General features: G+C 33.6%; 1 protein-coding gene across 2 annotated transcripts in view; it reads right to left on the bottom strand.

The window, feature by feature from the left end:
* The window catches only part of RFX7 (regulatory factor X7), a 136,608-nt gene that overhangs the window by 36,275 nt on the left and 83,373 nt on the right, over positions 1-16,960 (bottom strand). The gene's annotated exons all lie outside the window — the stretch shown is intronic.

Consider the following 16,960-nt stretch of genomic DNA (forward strand, 5'->3'; position numbering starts at 1 on the left):
TCAGTCACCAGGAAAATACAAATCAAAACCATGAGTTATTACATCACATGCATTAGAATGGCTATCATAAAAACACTATGGACAAGTGTGTGCAAGAATGTGGAGAAATGCAACCCTCATATGTTGTTGGTGGCAATGTAAAATGGTGCTGCCATTTTTCGAAAACAGTTTGGTAATTCCTCAAAAACTTAAAACAGAGAGTTACCATTTGATTCAGCAATTCAACTCCTAAACATATGCCCATGAGAAATGAAAACACATGCCCATACAAAACCCTAGAGACTTTGTAAGCAGAAAAACTTCAGAGCAGCATTATTTATAATACCAAAAAGTGGAAACAACACAAATGTTCATCAACTGATGAATGGATAAAGAAAATGTGGTATAGTCACACAATGGAATATTATCTGGCTATAAAGGCATGAAGTACTGATATATAATATAACATAGATAAACTGTGAAAACATTTTGTTAAGTGAAAGAAGCCAGATAGGAAAGGCCATATAATGTACAGTCCCATTTATACGAAATGTCAGAACAGGAAAATTCATACAGCCATTAAGTAGTAAGTTGTTGCTAGGTCCTGGGAGGAAGGAAGAATGGAGAATGACTGCTAATGGATATGGAATTTAGGGAAGTAACGAAAATATTCTGGCATTACTGGTGACTGATGCACGACTTTGTAAATATACTAAAAACCACTGAATTGTGCAATTTTAAAACAGTGTATTTTATAATATGTGATTTATATCTCAAAAGATAAAATCTAAAAAGCTGAACAAAAATTTATAATTTCATCCATCTGTGAATAATTTTCTTAATCTATGACATGCAGTAAATTGAGATTTTTTGCTGCTACATAAATCTGCATCATATGCTTTAAGATAGAAGTGGAAGTGACTCATTTGTTGGGATATGAGCTAGCAAATCACATTTGCATCTCAGTAAGGTTTCACTGTTCTCAAATCATTAAGACATAATGCAGTCTCCAAAAATGACAAAAATGTTTTTCTATGTTAAAAATAGCTCCAAACCAGAGAATAGATGGAATGTAGAACCATTAATTTTCTTAGATATGATAAAAATATTATGGTTATAAGTAATTGTTCTTATCCTTAGACATATCATATCCACAACTTAGTTTCATATGTTATAGGAAAAAAGCTTAAGTTTAGGTGAGTATCTGGATATTCTTATACTATTCTTCCAACTTTTCTCTTATGTTTGAAATTTTTTATAGTAGGGTGTTGGAGAAACTGCCTTGAAAACAAAGCTATTCTTCAAAATAGATGATGATAGTAATGAACAGAGAGTGAAGACATCTAAAAGAGTAATGATATTCCCCAAACTAGGAATGTGTTAAGGTCTTGCAGAGTCTACTTGGCAAAGTTCAGGCTGCGTTACCTGGCAGCAATATGGTTTGATAAGATGGTGAAATGTTAGTTTGCTAGTTTTGTGTTTTTCTGATTGTATCCACTACAGTAGATCTTTTTGCCATGGCACAACACTGGGCTACTCTTCCCAGAATATAAATGGTAGCTGAAAACTTTCTATCCTGTAATACAGCTTATTTTCTTAAATATACATTCATATTTGCCCACAGTAAATTTTCCTAATTAAAACAGCTTATGTGATTTTTTTTTTTTTTTTTTTGCCTACCAAAATGGCTTAAGACTTTTGTTTCTATAGTTAATTCCCTGTTGGCATTCTTGACTTAATAGAGCTCAGTCTAATCTGCCTCTCCTTTTCCATGGCCCATGGAGGACTACCTTGCTGTATGTACTTCTCCTTTAAACATGTATTTTTTTATCCTCATTTTAATTTCCCTATCACTTAGTAAAGTGATCCAGTATAAATAAATATATAAATGGATGAATAAATAAATAAATAAAAATAAATCCAAGCGCACCATCTTGTTAAAGACTTTTGAAAAGTTGCGAGTACCCTTTACCCTTCAATCTAAACATAATAATATAACCTAAATATAACAGCAAATCTAAAAGAGTAAAATAAAAATGTTGAAACAGCGCCTATGTAATTTCTTAGACTACTTTTATCTTAACTGCAAAAACTTACTAGGCATGTAGAAATAGTGCGGGCAGGGAAGAGAAACTCCAAGTCAGGAATAGCCCAAGTTAGAGCTACCCAGTTAAATGAGTTTGATCTTGGTCAGCGTCTTTCTTCCTCTTATCCACATGTATCATCGTAGAGCTTAATTAGACAGGCAAAAATAATAGAGGGCATTTTTCTTAAGCTGTTAGAATTTAATTTACCATTAGCATTCCTTCTCACCAAATTTTCTTTTGGTGAGAGGGAGAGAGAAAATCCTCAAGCAGACTCCCTGCTGAGCGCAGGCCTCACATATACCAGGACTCTGAGATTATGACCTGAGCTGAAATCAAGAGTCAGCAGCTTAACTGAATGAGCCACCCCAAACGCCCCTTCTTACCAAATTTTTTGAAGTTAGGCAGCAATAAATAAAAATTCATACATAATTGAATACATTAATTAAATTTTGAATAATGATTTTTTCAAAATAGTTCATTTCCAACCATCAAAACAGCTATTTGATAAAAAGAAGCCATGTAACATGCAATGAAATAAATATGAAGATTCTTGATTATTACCATTATGTTACAATTACACGGCTCATTTAGTTAACTGGCTTTATAAGAGCATCTAATGTATTAGCACATTAAGTGCTTTTTTAATGCTAGTCTATCAGTCACACAATTAATAAATACCAAGGAAAAACTAAGGACATTCAAGGTTTTAAAGAGACTTAAAATATCCATGATACTGCTATTATCAATATGTATATTTATATCTTACACACACACACACACACACACACACACACACACACACACACACACACACACACTCTCTCCAAGAGGCCAGACTAGAGTCACTAGAGAATACAGAATATCTGGCTTGAACAATCAAATTCATAGATACAGTAAGAGCTCCAATAAAATGGTAATTAGCTACAGCATTGTATGAAGCAGGTTTCTAAAAAGCAACACTACTGACATTTGGGGCTGGATAGTTTTGGTTGTGAGGAATTGTCCTGTGCTTTGTGGGATGTTAAGCAGCACTTGTTCCCCACCCTGTAATAGATGCATGCAATAAACCCCAATTGTGACAACCAAAAATGTCTCCAGACATTGCTAAATATCCCCTGGGGGGCAAAACCACCTTCAGTTGGGAACCAAGGCTCTGAAGAAACAGGTGTCAACCTTGGTTTCATGGTAAAACACTTGGTGAGCTTTTAAAACTCCCAATGCCCAGCTGCATCCCACAAAAATTAAATCAGAATATCTGGAGTGAGGGGGTGGGAAACGGACTTGTTTTCAAAGCTCCCCAGGTAATTCCAATTTTTAGCTAAGGTTGAAATCAACTACATTAAAGTGACAATTTTATCTACATAATTTCTCTCCTTTGCAGAATTTCTATGAACTCTGCAGAGTATAGGTGCATTAATAGGTATCCCCTGGTCATCTCCAGTCTGGCTACTAGATGAAACAGTATACTCAGGGAAGAACTAAGAACTTGTTATAAACTCATTTAATTTTAGTCAACAAATTTTAAACCAATACACCTAACTCAATCTTTATTTTTATTTATTTTAGAGAGAGAGAGCAGGAGGAGAGGCAAAGGAGGAAGGAGAGAGAGAGAGGATCTTGAGCAGACTCCACGCTGAACGTGGAGCCCATGCGGGGCTCAATCTCATGACTCTGAGATCATGACTTGAGCTGAGACCAAGAGTCAGATGCTTAACTGACTGAGCCACCCAGGCACCACATCCTAACTCATTTTTTTTTTTTAAGATTTTTATTTATTTATTTATTTGACAAAGAGAGAGAGAGAGAGAGAGACAGCGAGAGAGGGAATACAAGCAGGGGGAGTGAGACAGGGAGAAGCAGGCTTCCCGTGGAGCAGGGAGCCCAATGTAGGGCTCGATCCCAGGGTCCTGGTATCATGACCTGAGCTGAAGGCAGACGCTTAATGACTGACCCACTCAGGCGCACCCATCCTAACTCATTTTTTAACCAAGTATTTGGAAATTCAATAGTGTTTGAGGGAGGGGTGCCAGAGGTAAAGTAAATTAGGAATATGTTTCCAAAGATATGCAGGGATTTTGTTTTCTTCACTCGTTGATAATAATTTCTTTCCATGAGTTGTGGGAGAAATGCATACAAACATGCAACTAATAAAGTTAACTTAAGATTCTTAAGCATACATTTAAAATGCTTTTACTATATTATCTCATCAAATTCACTAACTTGAATTATTAAAAAACTTAATGATCTCTGCCTATAAAAGTTTCGTGAAGACAGAATGCGGTGAGCTACAGAACAAATAAGAGGTGAGGAAGAGAACTTTACTGTAGGGCCCATGTCTGTTAACAGAACTGCCTCAGAGATCTAAAAGTTACTCTGACTTAGGCTGTAAGGATATTCACTGAAACTGTTCAAGTTGTCTACTAGGTGCTAGGTTACTATGGGGAGTTAAGATCAGTCTGCAAGACAAGTCTGAAAGACAAGAAAACTTGAGATAGTTACATAATCATATGCTGTGTTGCACTGCCAAATGCCAAAATAAATAAAGAAGGATTCTGTCTAAATGTGATGGAGAGATCACATGCTTAAAAAAAAAAAGAGAAAGAAAGAAAAGTTAATATAAGGAGACAATAGCCCCTCCGTCCTAATTCCTCAAGGCACAGAGAAACTGCAGCCAGAAATCAATTCCTCAGGCAGATAACTTAATACTTCGGAGAAATTTTAAAGGAGTGGGTGGAAGTCAGAGACTGCAAAAGTGAGGTGGAAATCTAAAGCCAGTTGGGGTAGTTGTGGGAAGGGGAAGAGGGAATACAGAGTGTGCAGATGTGTTAAAAGTCTACCAACAGAAGAGTCCATTTCCCCCTTTCCTATCTAAGGTCCAGGGCCCAGAACTGCTACCAGCAGCCAGTGTGTGTTCCCCAAATAGAAGTTTAGAGGAATCCTTCTGAAGAACTGAATGATTCCTGGAGAACACAGAGACATCTAGAAATCTCTCAATATAAAGCTTGCTCACCTAAAAGTCAAGCCCAACAGCAGATAAGCTCTGGCTATACATGGAACTTAACCTGTCATTTAAAAATACGAACAGATAACAAAAAGACCACCAGACACATTGAAGAAAATCTCCAACATGAAGATTTAAAAAAACCCAAACTTACAAAAAAAAAAAAAAACTCAGAAGAAGCAGAGCTAATACAGGATAATATATAAAAATATAAATAAAATAAAAAATAAATAAAAACAAAAAATTTCACATCTCTATGCATTGTGTAACTTTTATCCAAATTAAAAATGCATAAATCCTTAGTAATTTCACATATTCAAATTTATCTCACTGATATACCATGTTTATTCATAACAGCATTGTTAGTATTACCAAAAGGCTAGAAACAACCTAGATGTTCATCAGTTGTGGTCTAAATGCATAATAATTCATAGGACAGAATCAGATGCAGCCATTCATGATTAATAATTATGACTATATAATTATAATTATTTCGGTATAATTCTATGTTAACATAATAATTCATGCACTGTTATGGAAAGATCTCAGGATATGTTGCTGGGTAAGCAAACACAAAGCACAAAACCAGGTAGATAGTATGCCACCATTTTTGTAAAAAAATGGGAAACAAAAGTATCTAATAGTGCTTACTTGTATACTATTACAAAATATTGCTGGGAATGATACAAAAGAAACTAATTGGAATTGTCGCCTATGGGGAAAGAAAATGGGTGGCTGAAAGGCAAAGGTGAGATGCAATTTCTTCCCTATACGTCTTCTGACTTACAATCACATGAATATAGTAATTATTCAAAAATTAAATTAAAATTGATAAAACTATAGGGGCACATGGGTGGCTCAGTCGGTTGAGCATCTGACTCTTGATTTCAGCTCAGATCATGATCTCAGGGTCATCATATTGAGCCTGGAGATGGGCTCCATGCTGGACATGGAGCCTGCTTAAGATTTTCTTTCTCCCTCTCCACCCTTCCCCCAAGCAGTGTGCACACAAAGCATGCTCTCTCTCTCAAAAAAAAAACTGATAAAACTATAGCTTTTGATTCAACAATTTCACTTCTAAGTAGTCCATACTTCAGTGTTACTTTTATAAAAGTACAAAGATATACAATTCAAGGTTCTTGAGTACAGTATTATTTTAATCGTAGAAAAATATTTGTAAATAAAGAGCTTGAAAAACACACACGCCACAGAACATTTATATTATGGAATACTGTGCAGTAGTAAAAGAAAAAAAAAGTGAAATAGCTCTCTATATATGGACAAGAAAAGCTACCTGGGACATACTGCTTAGTCATAAAAGTCAGACCTATATGTATGGTATGGTTTAATTTGAATTAAAAAAAAATAAAATTTAGGAATAATTAACATAACGTCTATACACAGAAATATAGAAAGGGCACCTGGATGGCTCCATCGCATCAGGCTCTTGGTTTCAGCTCAGGTCATGTTGTGGGATCAAGCCCCACAGGGGGCTCTGTGCTTGGCGGGAGTTTGCTTGAGGATTTTCTCCCTCTGCTCCTCCCCCCACTCACAAGCACAAGCACGTACACTCTCTAAGTAAATAAACAAATCTTAAAAAAAAAAGAAACATGGAAAAATAAAGCTATTGGGAATATTATAATATCAGGACGGTAGTGGGATGAAGGAGAGAATAAAGAATGATTTTTATTTGATGCTATACTTTTAGACTGTTTCAGTTTGTTATACTGAGCATAAATTTGTATATTATTATAGAATTAATAACAAATTAATTTGAATATCTTATAAGGTGTTAATATCCAGGACATAAAAAGAACACCTACAACTCAATGACATTAAAAACAAACAACCTAATTAAAAAATGGGCAGCAAGCTTGAATACATTTCTCCAAATATGTACAAATGGCCAATAAGCACAAAATATACTCAATACCACTAACCAATCAGGAAATACAAATCAAACCAGAATGAGATACTACCTCACACCCATCAAAATGGTCACTATCAAAAACCTACAAAATAACAAGTGCTGATGAGGATGTGAAGAATCTTGTGCACTGCTGGTGAAGATATAAAATGGTGTAGCCATTATGAAAAACAGTATGGTGATTCCTCAAAAAATTAAAAAGAGAATTACCATATGATCCATCAATTTAATTTTTGGGCATATGCCCCAAATAACTGAAAGCATATCATGAAAATTTATTTGCACACCCCCGTGCATAGCAGCATTGTTCATAATAGCCAAAAGGAAGCAACTTAAGTATCCATGAATGGCAGAATGGATAAACAAAATGTGGCATATACATACAATGGAATATTCTGACACATGCTATAATGAATGAACCTTGCTTGAGAACATTGATAAGCTAGTCACAGAAGGGCAAATACTGCATGGTTCCACTTTTATGAGGTTGCTAAAGTAGTCAAATTCATGAGATAGAGTTGGATAGCATGGTGGTTTCCTAGGGCAGAGGGAAATGAGAATGGGTACAGAGTTTCAGTTTTGCACAAAGAAAAGAGTTCTGTGGATGAGGGATGGTGTGTTAACACAACAATGTGAATGTACCTAACACTACTGAACTACACACTTAAAAATGGTTAAGATGGCAAATTTTATGTATTTTACCACAAATTTAAAAAAATAACAAAATATTGTGGTTTTATTATAAGCAAGGCTTAATGTAAGGTTTAAAAAAAGGACCTTGTGTATTTGGAAAGAGGAAACAAACATTATATTTAAATGGCAATTTAAATTGAAAAATAGAATATGACAGGATGATTAACTTTATATAAGTATCCTAAATCAGTGATTTTCAACCTTTTTCTCCCTTTCTTCCTTAATGCACCTGAATTTTAAGTCACTTACTTTTCCTATCAGCAACAGTAGCTCATTTTATTTTATTTTTTTTTTAGATTAGTACCTCCACGGTAGCTCATTTTAGATGGCAACAAGTAAAACCAGGCTAAGGCTTCTAGGTAGTAGTGTGGGGATTCAGAAGGAGCCTGGGTTCCCTGCTAATATCAACAGAGCTGCTGAAAGGAAAACTGAATTCTTTCCTCTTGTTGGAACTACTGTTCATTGGATGTTGTTATATACAAATGAATTTAATCCTTATCGGATAAGGCTAAAAAAAAAAAATCTGTTCTTACTCCCTCCCCCTCAACTTCTACTTTTTTGTTCTCCATCCCTTAAAAAAACCTGTCTGCACTCACACCTATTTACCTTTCAGAGCATTGCAATCAGGTTTCATTCCTCAATACAATATGTAGGCTGCTCTGACAATAGATCCCAGTGGCCTATTAACTGACATATAACACGGATCTTTCTCTTGTCTTCCTTTTACGTGAGCTGTCTGAGGCACTGAAGACTGGAGTGAACTCCTCAAAATAATCTCTTTTCTCAGACTGTAACATGCTTTCTTATTTCTGTTTTAAATTCTTTCCCATATTTGGAGGGCTCATGTTCTTCTGCCTAACCCCAAAATACCAGTTTTCTCCCTATCCTTATCACTTTCTAAGATATTGTTACTTTCTGAGATATTGTTCTATTGTTTAAATTTTCAATAACTCTCCAAGACCCACACATGGAAATAAGTCTAATTTTCTTGGCCTGGTCTCTGATATCTTCTCTTGAACTCTGACTATAAGCCACCATGCATTTAGTATTACACCTTCCACTTAGAATGCCCTTCTGAATCCCTAGTCTGCTTGGTAAACTTAGTTTTTACGATTTTACACATGCCACCTCTTGTGTGATGCTGGCCCTCACTCCATCAGGTTGATCTGGAAACTCTCTGTCCAGTTTATTTAGTGATCTGTTTCTCCTATTTGAGAGTACGGACTATGTATCATGATGCTTGGTAAACTAATGCACTCAAATAAATTTACTTTAAAATAATTTATTTTAATTTGTTGATTGCAATAAAGCACTACTAATTTCTTCCATGATCTCTTTGTCCTTGTGAGTAGTAATGCTGAAGTCTTAATTGCCTTAGTTAAAAGAAAAGTACTAAATACCTACCAATTGCCACAAATCATGCTAGGGACTAGATAAAAAAGTTAAGGTAATAAGAGTAGTAACAAACATAACTAAAGATTCAAAATATATAACGACTGGGCTCATAGGCATACAGTTTTTATGGGCGGGGGTAGTGGAAAAGACTCTGATTTTCAATTAGGAGACTTGGTTAGACTTGGTTTGTACTTCCAGTTATAATTACAATGTACTTAGTACAGTGAGTGCGATTTGGAAAAAGTCAGTCAACCTTTCTACAACTGTGTCATATAAGAGAAAAAGTTCCTTCTGATATAATATCACCATTGTAGCTCTATTCTGCCACTCTTCTATTATTTAATCTATGCTTTTTCTATTACTAAAGAGTTGAGAAGTTAAAACAGTAAATGAGGAATCTGTGAAAGTACAATTGGCCAGAAACATAGAGAATGTGAGGAAAAAGAGATGATTTAATTATCTCCTTTGGAGTCAAGTCACAGAAACACAGAGAAAAAAGAAACTGGGATAAAAACTTCTATGAACTAGGCCACACCAAGCAAGTGTGAAAAAAAGAATCTTATCTGAAAAGTAATAATTTAAACACTAGACAAACTATTTAGGGTAACAATTCAGACACTGTTAGAATAAATTTCAATGGCAGAAATCTTAAACCAATTTATATCTTAAGACGTATTTAATATCCATATTTAACTGTCAAATATAAACAAAAAGTAATGTTGAAATTGATCACTTTTATGCTTTAGTTTATTTCTAATCAGTTAAAAATATCTAAAATATGATTAAGGCATGGCAAATGCTACTCCAAAAATTTTAATTTTAAAAAGAATAGCATCTGAGGAATTCTTAATCTCAGGAAACAAACTGAGGGTTGATGGGGTGGTGGGGGGTGGGAAGCAAGGGGTGGCTGGGTGATAGACACTGGGGAGGGTATGTGCTATGGTGAGCGCTGTGAATTGTGTAAGACTGATGAATCACAAACCTGTACCTGTGAAACAAATAATACATTGTATGTTAAAAAAAAAAAGAAGATAGTAGGAAGAGAAAAATGAAGGGGGGAAATCGGAGGAGGAGATGAACCATGAGAGACTATGGACTCTGAGAAACAAACTGAAGGTTCTAGAGGGGAGGGGGATGTGAGGATGGGTTAGCCTGGTGATGGGTATTAAAGAGGGCACGTACTGAATGGAGCACTGGGTGTTACACGCAAACAATGAATCATGGAACACTACAAAAACTATGATGTAATGTATGGTGATGAACATAACATAATAAAATTTTAAAAAAAGATAATTTAAAGGATATCATATGAGACCTTCCAATTGAATAAAAAAAAAAAAAAAAAGAGCATCTGAACTAAGCTGCTAGAGGTAATACGGATTAGTGCAAAAAGAGCCCAGCCTTGAACTAACAAAACCTGGGTTCAGATTTGCCTAGTTATTTCATTTCTTTGAGTCACCCTTAAAGGGAGGAATGGATGATATTTGCTTCCACTTATTTTATACAGATGCTATAACATTAATATATACTTAATAAATTTATAAATCATGCATATATGCTTAGGTTTAACCTAGATTTTAGACAGGTGTAAAACATTTATATACCATTTAACTTATGAAGTATTCACTATCTTAACACTTTTTTTTAAAGATTTTATTTATTTATTTGTCAGAGAGAGAGGGAGAGAGCACAAGCAGAGGGAGAGACAGGCAGAAGGAGAAGCAGGCTTCCCGCTGAGCAAGGAGTCTGGGATCGTGACCTGAGCTGAAGGCAGATACTTGACCTTGACTGAGCCAGGGGGGTACCCCTATCTTAACACTCTTAAAACAAGTGTTCCTAGAATCTATTTCTGCCTTCAAGGTTGTCCTAAAAGTTTCACTTACATTAGTTAATAGAACAGGAATCACACACTTAGCTGGTAAGCACTAAAGTATCATACATATAAAATTAATGTTTATATACAAAATGGCTATATAAAAAATTTAATGCAATCATATTCCTTAAAATATTAAGGAGAGTTTCTTAGAGGGATTTGGAGAGAACATGTGTGAACCAGAAAACACTGCAGCCAAAGTTGTGAAGTTTACAAATCCGAAAGTCTGTGATTCTACCTAGAGGACTGCTAAAACAGGCCATATATTATTTAGTAAGAAATCCATTTAAGATTAATGCCTATGTTTCTTTCCCAGGCAACAGGAAAGAACAGCAGTAGCTGCAGTTGCTACTATCCAGGCTGCTAAGTGTTTCTAGCAACACCAGACTTTCTAGATTGGTTCATTCCACCAGCTTCTTCTTTGGTCAGATTTCAAGACCAGGAACAACTTTAGATTTACAACTTTAGAAACATAATGTAAAACAGCCTACACAAAATGACACAAATCGTTTAAAAAAAAAAAAAGATGGGCAAATATACGTATTAGACAGATATCCAGAATGGGTCAAAAATATTCATATCAAAGGAGAATTTAACACAAGATACACTCAATATGACACAGGATCATTTTTTTGTTGACAACAGGCAAAAACTATAACAAAGATAAAAATCATGAACCTTTTATCTTGTGTCAAACAGCCCAGAGATCTATAAAATTCAGAAGTTGAGCTTCATTCTCTGATCACAATATAATGAAACTACAAATTAATCAAGTGCAAAACAAAAGAAAATGAAAGAACTCTCTCAAGCACATGAAAAGTTAAAAAAAACAACAAACTTCTATTTTGGGTCAAAGAAGAAATTAGAGCTATAATATCAAACTATTAGAACATAAGGATAATTTTAATAAATCATATCCGTATCTAAGGGATACAGCCAAAACCATAATCAGAGACAAACTCAGATATAAATGTTCTTATCTTAAATAGGAAAAGAATGAAAACAAAGAATTCCATTTACAGAGTAAGAAAAAAATCCCAAGAAAATCAGGAGAAGGAAAAGAAAGGCACCTAATAAGTAAGAAAAGAGACAAAAAACAAAACAAAACAAAACAAAAAAACCCACCAAAAACCAAACACCCTGATATATCAATCTTAGCTTCATTTTTTTTTCTAAAAGAAAACCAATAGAAATAAACTACAGCTAAGTATAATTTGAAAAAAAAGAGGAAAATTCAAATGTATAAAACCAGAAATATGAAAATAGATATAAGAGATATAGAAGATAACTCAATTTAGGAGAGAATAATATATGTAATGCTATGCTGATACATTTGAAAATCTGAATGAATTCAAGGAAAAACAAATTACTAAATTTGATGAAGTAAAAACCTAACCAGAAAAAAACCACAAAAAATTGTCAAAGAATTACCTCCAACAAAGGCTCCAGGCCTAGATGGTTTTATGGTTGAGTTCTTTAAAACTTTCAACAACAAATAAGTCCCATGCTATATAAACTGTTCCAGAGCACAGAAATTTAGGGAAAGAGTTCCAATTCATTTACGAAGCTGGCCTAACCCTGATATCAAAACCTGACAAAGATAGCACAAAAAAAGAAAATTACAGACCAAAATATTCACTCATAAATATAGATGCAAAGATCCTAAATAATATACTTGAAAACAGAGATCAACCGTACACTAAAAGATTACACATCTTGATATGAAGAGAACATTCATTCTAGAACTAAAAGAAGGGTTTATATGTTAGGTAATATCTTTATATATCACATCAATAGGTAAAAGAAAAAAGCAGTTCATAATAATCTCAATAAATGCCCAAAAGCGTTTGATAAATTTCAATATCCATTTCTCATAAAATAGCAAATAAGGTCTTGATCAACTATAAATGAAACATCCTTAACATCAAAAAACTATAAGAGGAAATGATGCCTATCATTGTTATTATTTAAAATCAGAAGGAAAATCTATTAAATGTAATAAAATAGAGTGAGGAAGATATATAGAATAAATTTTACTCGAGTCAAAAGTAACAACTGAAAAATTCAGTATATATAAAATACAACATAAATAGAACAAAAGTCTATAGATAGCCTATAAACCTAAACAAATCAGTAGTAAAGCAATAGAAAAAATATTTTTAACATAAATAACAAAAAAAAAAATTACCAAGGAAAAAAAGAAAAACAAGTGGACTTAATTGAAGGGAAAAAACTGAAACTTCACTGAAGGGCATGAGAAAGACATAAATTAAGAAACATACTTCTAGCTCTGAAATTAATTTTTCTAATAGAAGATTTCACATTTAATGCATTTTGAATCAAAATTCCTTTGAGGTTTCCTTTTTTAAAGTTAGAAAAGTGATCCCAAACTTCAAATGAAAAACATTAACTGGTCTGAAAATAAAACCAAGGAAATTTTTTAAAAAGAGGGATAGCATAGTAAGGGGAGTCTGGTCCTACCAGTTTTTTAAATAGTTAATAGTTAAAATATTAAAAATGGTATGGTACTGGAATAAGGACAGAAAACATCAAGGAAAAAAACTGAGTCTAAAAGGGCTTTAGTAATAAGTTAAAAGTTATATTTCAGATTAGTGTGTTAAGAGAAAAAAAATTATTCAATAAATGAGGCTGGGATAATTAGTTAGTAATATTCAGAAAAAAACTGAAGTTAGTGCCTTATCTAATGGCATTTTCACCAAGACTAAAGGATTATATATGAAGAGTGAAATAAGAAATATCTTTAAAAAAATCTAGGAAAAATACACAGGTATTGAGCTGCTAGTGGCATGGCGAAGTTATTTCTAAGCATAATAGCAGTGCTACAAGCTGTAAAGAAAGTGGCTAAATCAGACTACTTATAAAGAGATTAAAACAATACACAGTAATCTTAAAAAATATTTACATTTTAATAGTTAATATCCTTAATATATAAAGGTCCATAAACCCGCAATCTCAATTTTGATAATATACACTAAATTATATCATCAAGAATGTTCGCTGCAGTGTTATTTGCCACTGTTCCCCCTTCAAGAATTGTGTAAACAGTGGGGCCAAATTTGGTTAAACAATAACAAGAACATACACAAAAAAAGAAGGCATTAGATAAAAATAAAAAGAAATAAACCAAAGTGGTTATTTTTAGGTAGTAAGATTTACTGGTACTAGTTTTTTTTTTTTTAAATATGTTTATAACTCTTTCCCAAAACTGTAATGATGAATACAAATTACGTTTGTAATCCAAAAATAATATAAACACATTATTGATCATTTTCATAAACATGAGATTATCAGAATTCAAGTTTCAACAAATACAAAAGTTCAGGATCATTTGTAAATTAAACATTTTGCATGCTGAAAGCCCCTTAAAGCTTTCTGTTCCTATTAGTATCTTAATTTAGTATGAAAAGAGTGTTAAGTCAGTCAATGGTGTCTTAGATTATATCTTCATTTTTTCCTCTCAAAGGGATTTTGATTTTAATGACTGTGAAAGGGATTAATTTCACAAAAAATACATCTGAACATCATTGCAATAAATTATACAAGGGTCTAAATGCAATAGAATAGCTTAAAATAAAGGTATATTTCATATTAACAACATTTTTTCAGTGAGTATTTAAAATAGAATCAATTTCAGACTCGTCATTCTATGTTAAGTTTTTACGCAGGAAACCTCATTAAGGTACTCCAAATAGGAAGATGACTAGTCTAAAAGGCCATTAGGAAAGAACAAAATTTCTCTAAAAATCTTTATGGAGAAGAATGTTATTTTGTGTCTAATTGAAGTCTCTTCTGTGATTTAAAACTCTTGTACTTAAAAAAAATGTAGTTATACTACATTTTGCTTTCTTTAGATAACACAAAATAATTAAAAAACTTTTAACTAGCTATTTCCTGATACTTTGATCTACTTCTTGCCTGTCTATAGTCCTCCTACATTTTTCACCTCTCAAGTTATTTGAACCCACATGGCAAATTATGGTTTTAGGTAATGCATACTCAAATGAAAGAAAAATTTGAATTTGGAGCTCCCACATGCTATGATGATGTGGACACACAAACATACTTTTTTCTTAGCCCATGTCATGCTAATACATGTTACTGTGGGTCTCTTATCCCAGTTGTATTATTTATACGCATGTATACTAATTGTATGTATACTAAGTTGTATTTTGAGCAGCTTATTTATTCAGCCTAAGTGGAAGTCATAGCTAACTTTACTTCTAACTACTTGACCAACCTTTTCTACCCACGCAGTATGCTATCACTCAAATTTAACAAATTTGCCTTTGGCAAAGAACTCATGGAATCTGAGTTCTAGCCCTATACTGGCCCCTAACTAGTTTTGTGACACTAGGAGAGTCACCTAACTTCCCTGGGTTTCAATGTTTTCATCTATATAATGGGGACAGGAGTGCACTAAAAGACTTAAGTCTTAAAACACTGAAATTTTATTATCAATGTCAGGGATCAGAGACCATTCTAATCACTCTTAATATTAAATTTGTGTCTACTATGCGGAAACCCGGTAGGGAATATAACAGAAAATCAAGTATATTCTTAGTGAAACGGTTTTTGAACTAAGATACCCAGACTGAGGTATAGTACTATACTGACTATATAGAGAGGCATAATCATTAGCACAATTCTTTCACATTCCATGAACAGAATGGATATTTCTTTCTTAGTCACGTTATGATACAAAATTTCCCTTACCTACTACTTCCGTTCAGCTGTAGTCAGTGTCCCTTCCTTTTATCTGTGCTGCTCTCCACTACAACTACAAATCAATTACTCAAAATTGAAGCTCCCACTGCTCCCACAAAATGATGGAGTGCTTTATCTCTCTTTTTGTTTAGGAAAAACCTGTAACTTTTCATAATGAGAAGAATGATGAGAGCTTATGGAAATCTCAGAAAATGATTTAATAGAAAAATATAACAATTTTTTGTCACAGGCAGGAAACCTTTCGGAATATAAGGACTGCTTTCCTGGGTCAGAACATAAGGACACTTCCACAAAGTTAGGGTGCTGTCCCTAATGACAACACAGGAAATGGTTCTACAGCAGAAAGAGGTCATTTCAAAAAATATATGAATATCTTGAGTCTTATTAATTAATTATGAAAATGTCATCTACTATTTTGTCCAATTTGCCTTTTGGGAAACTAGCAAGGCATCTCTGGATAACTGGTTCCTCAACATTTCCTACTTGAAACAACTTTTAGAATTTTAAAGCTATTAAGAAACCTCATACTTCTTCAACTGCCTCACTTTATAGATAATGCATCTAACAAAAAGAATGGTTAAAACACCTGTCTAGGTCACAGATTTAATGACAGAACCAGTCTGTTGATACTCAATCCAGAGTTTCTTCAACATATCACATGTTTACTGATATTAACACCCTTTCAATTATTAATATTTGCTTCTTTGTAGTTTTACAGGGTTATCTGTTTTAATTAGTTAAGTTTAGTGAAAAATTAATACTTACTATAAATACATACATATTTTTCATGAATGGGAGGGGCTGTGTCTTATTCATTATATCCTCAGAACTTAAGACAGGGTCTGGCATTCAACAGATTGTTATAAATTAAGAGAATGAACTTTATAGACTTGGGTCACATGCACTCTTAGCTTTAATTTTCTGAAAGAGAAAAAAATCTAAAGCTCTTCAGTTTAACTTTGTTCCCTTGATCATTTCAGACATTTTTCTCTAGACTTTCTCCAGCTCCATTATGTTCCTTAAGGTGAGGGAATCACAATTTTGAATGAAGGTAGAAGTTTTCTTTCTAGGTACTAAAATCGCAGTAAGTGTAGTGTCCCTTTGCCTCATTTTACACTGGTTAACAAAGCAGTTATTTGACACTTTTCTTTCAAATTGTGTAAGTACAACACACGAATGCTTGTTGGTTTGACATTTAAATACTCTGAAAATTTTGGTTTTATTTACTCTGTCAGAATAAATTCCATCTTCCACATCAA

Source organism: Eumetopias jubatus, unplaced genomic scaffold (genome assembly GCF_037043125.1).
Source record: "Eumetopias jubatus isolate StellerSeaLion01/CBP00866 unplaced genomic scaffold, mEumJub1_p1.0 scaffold_7, whole genome shotgun sequence".
NCBI lineage: Eukaryota > Metazoa > Chordata > Mammalia > Carnivora > Otariidae > Eumetopias > Eumetopias jubatus.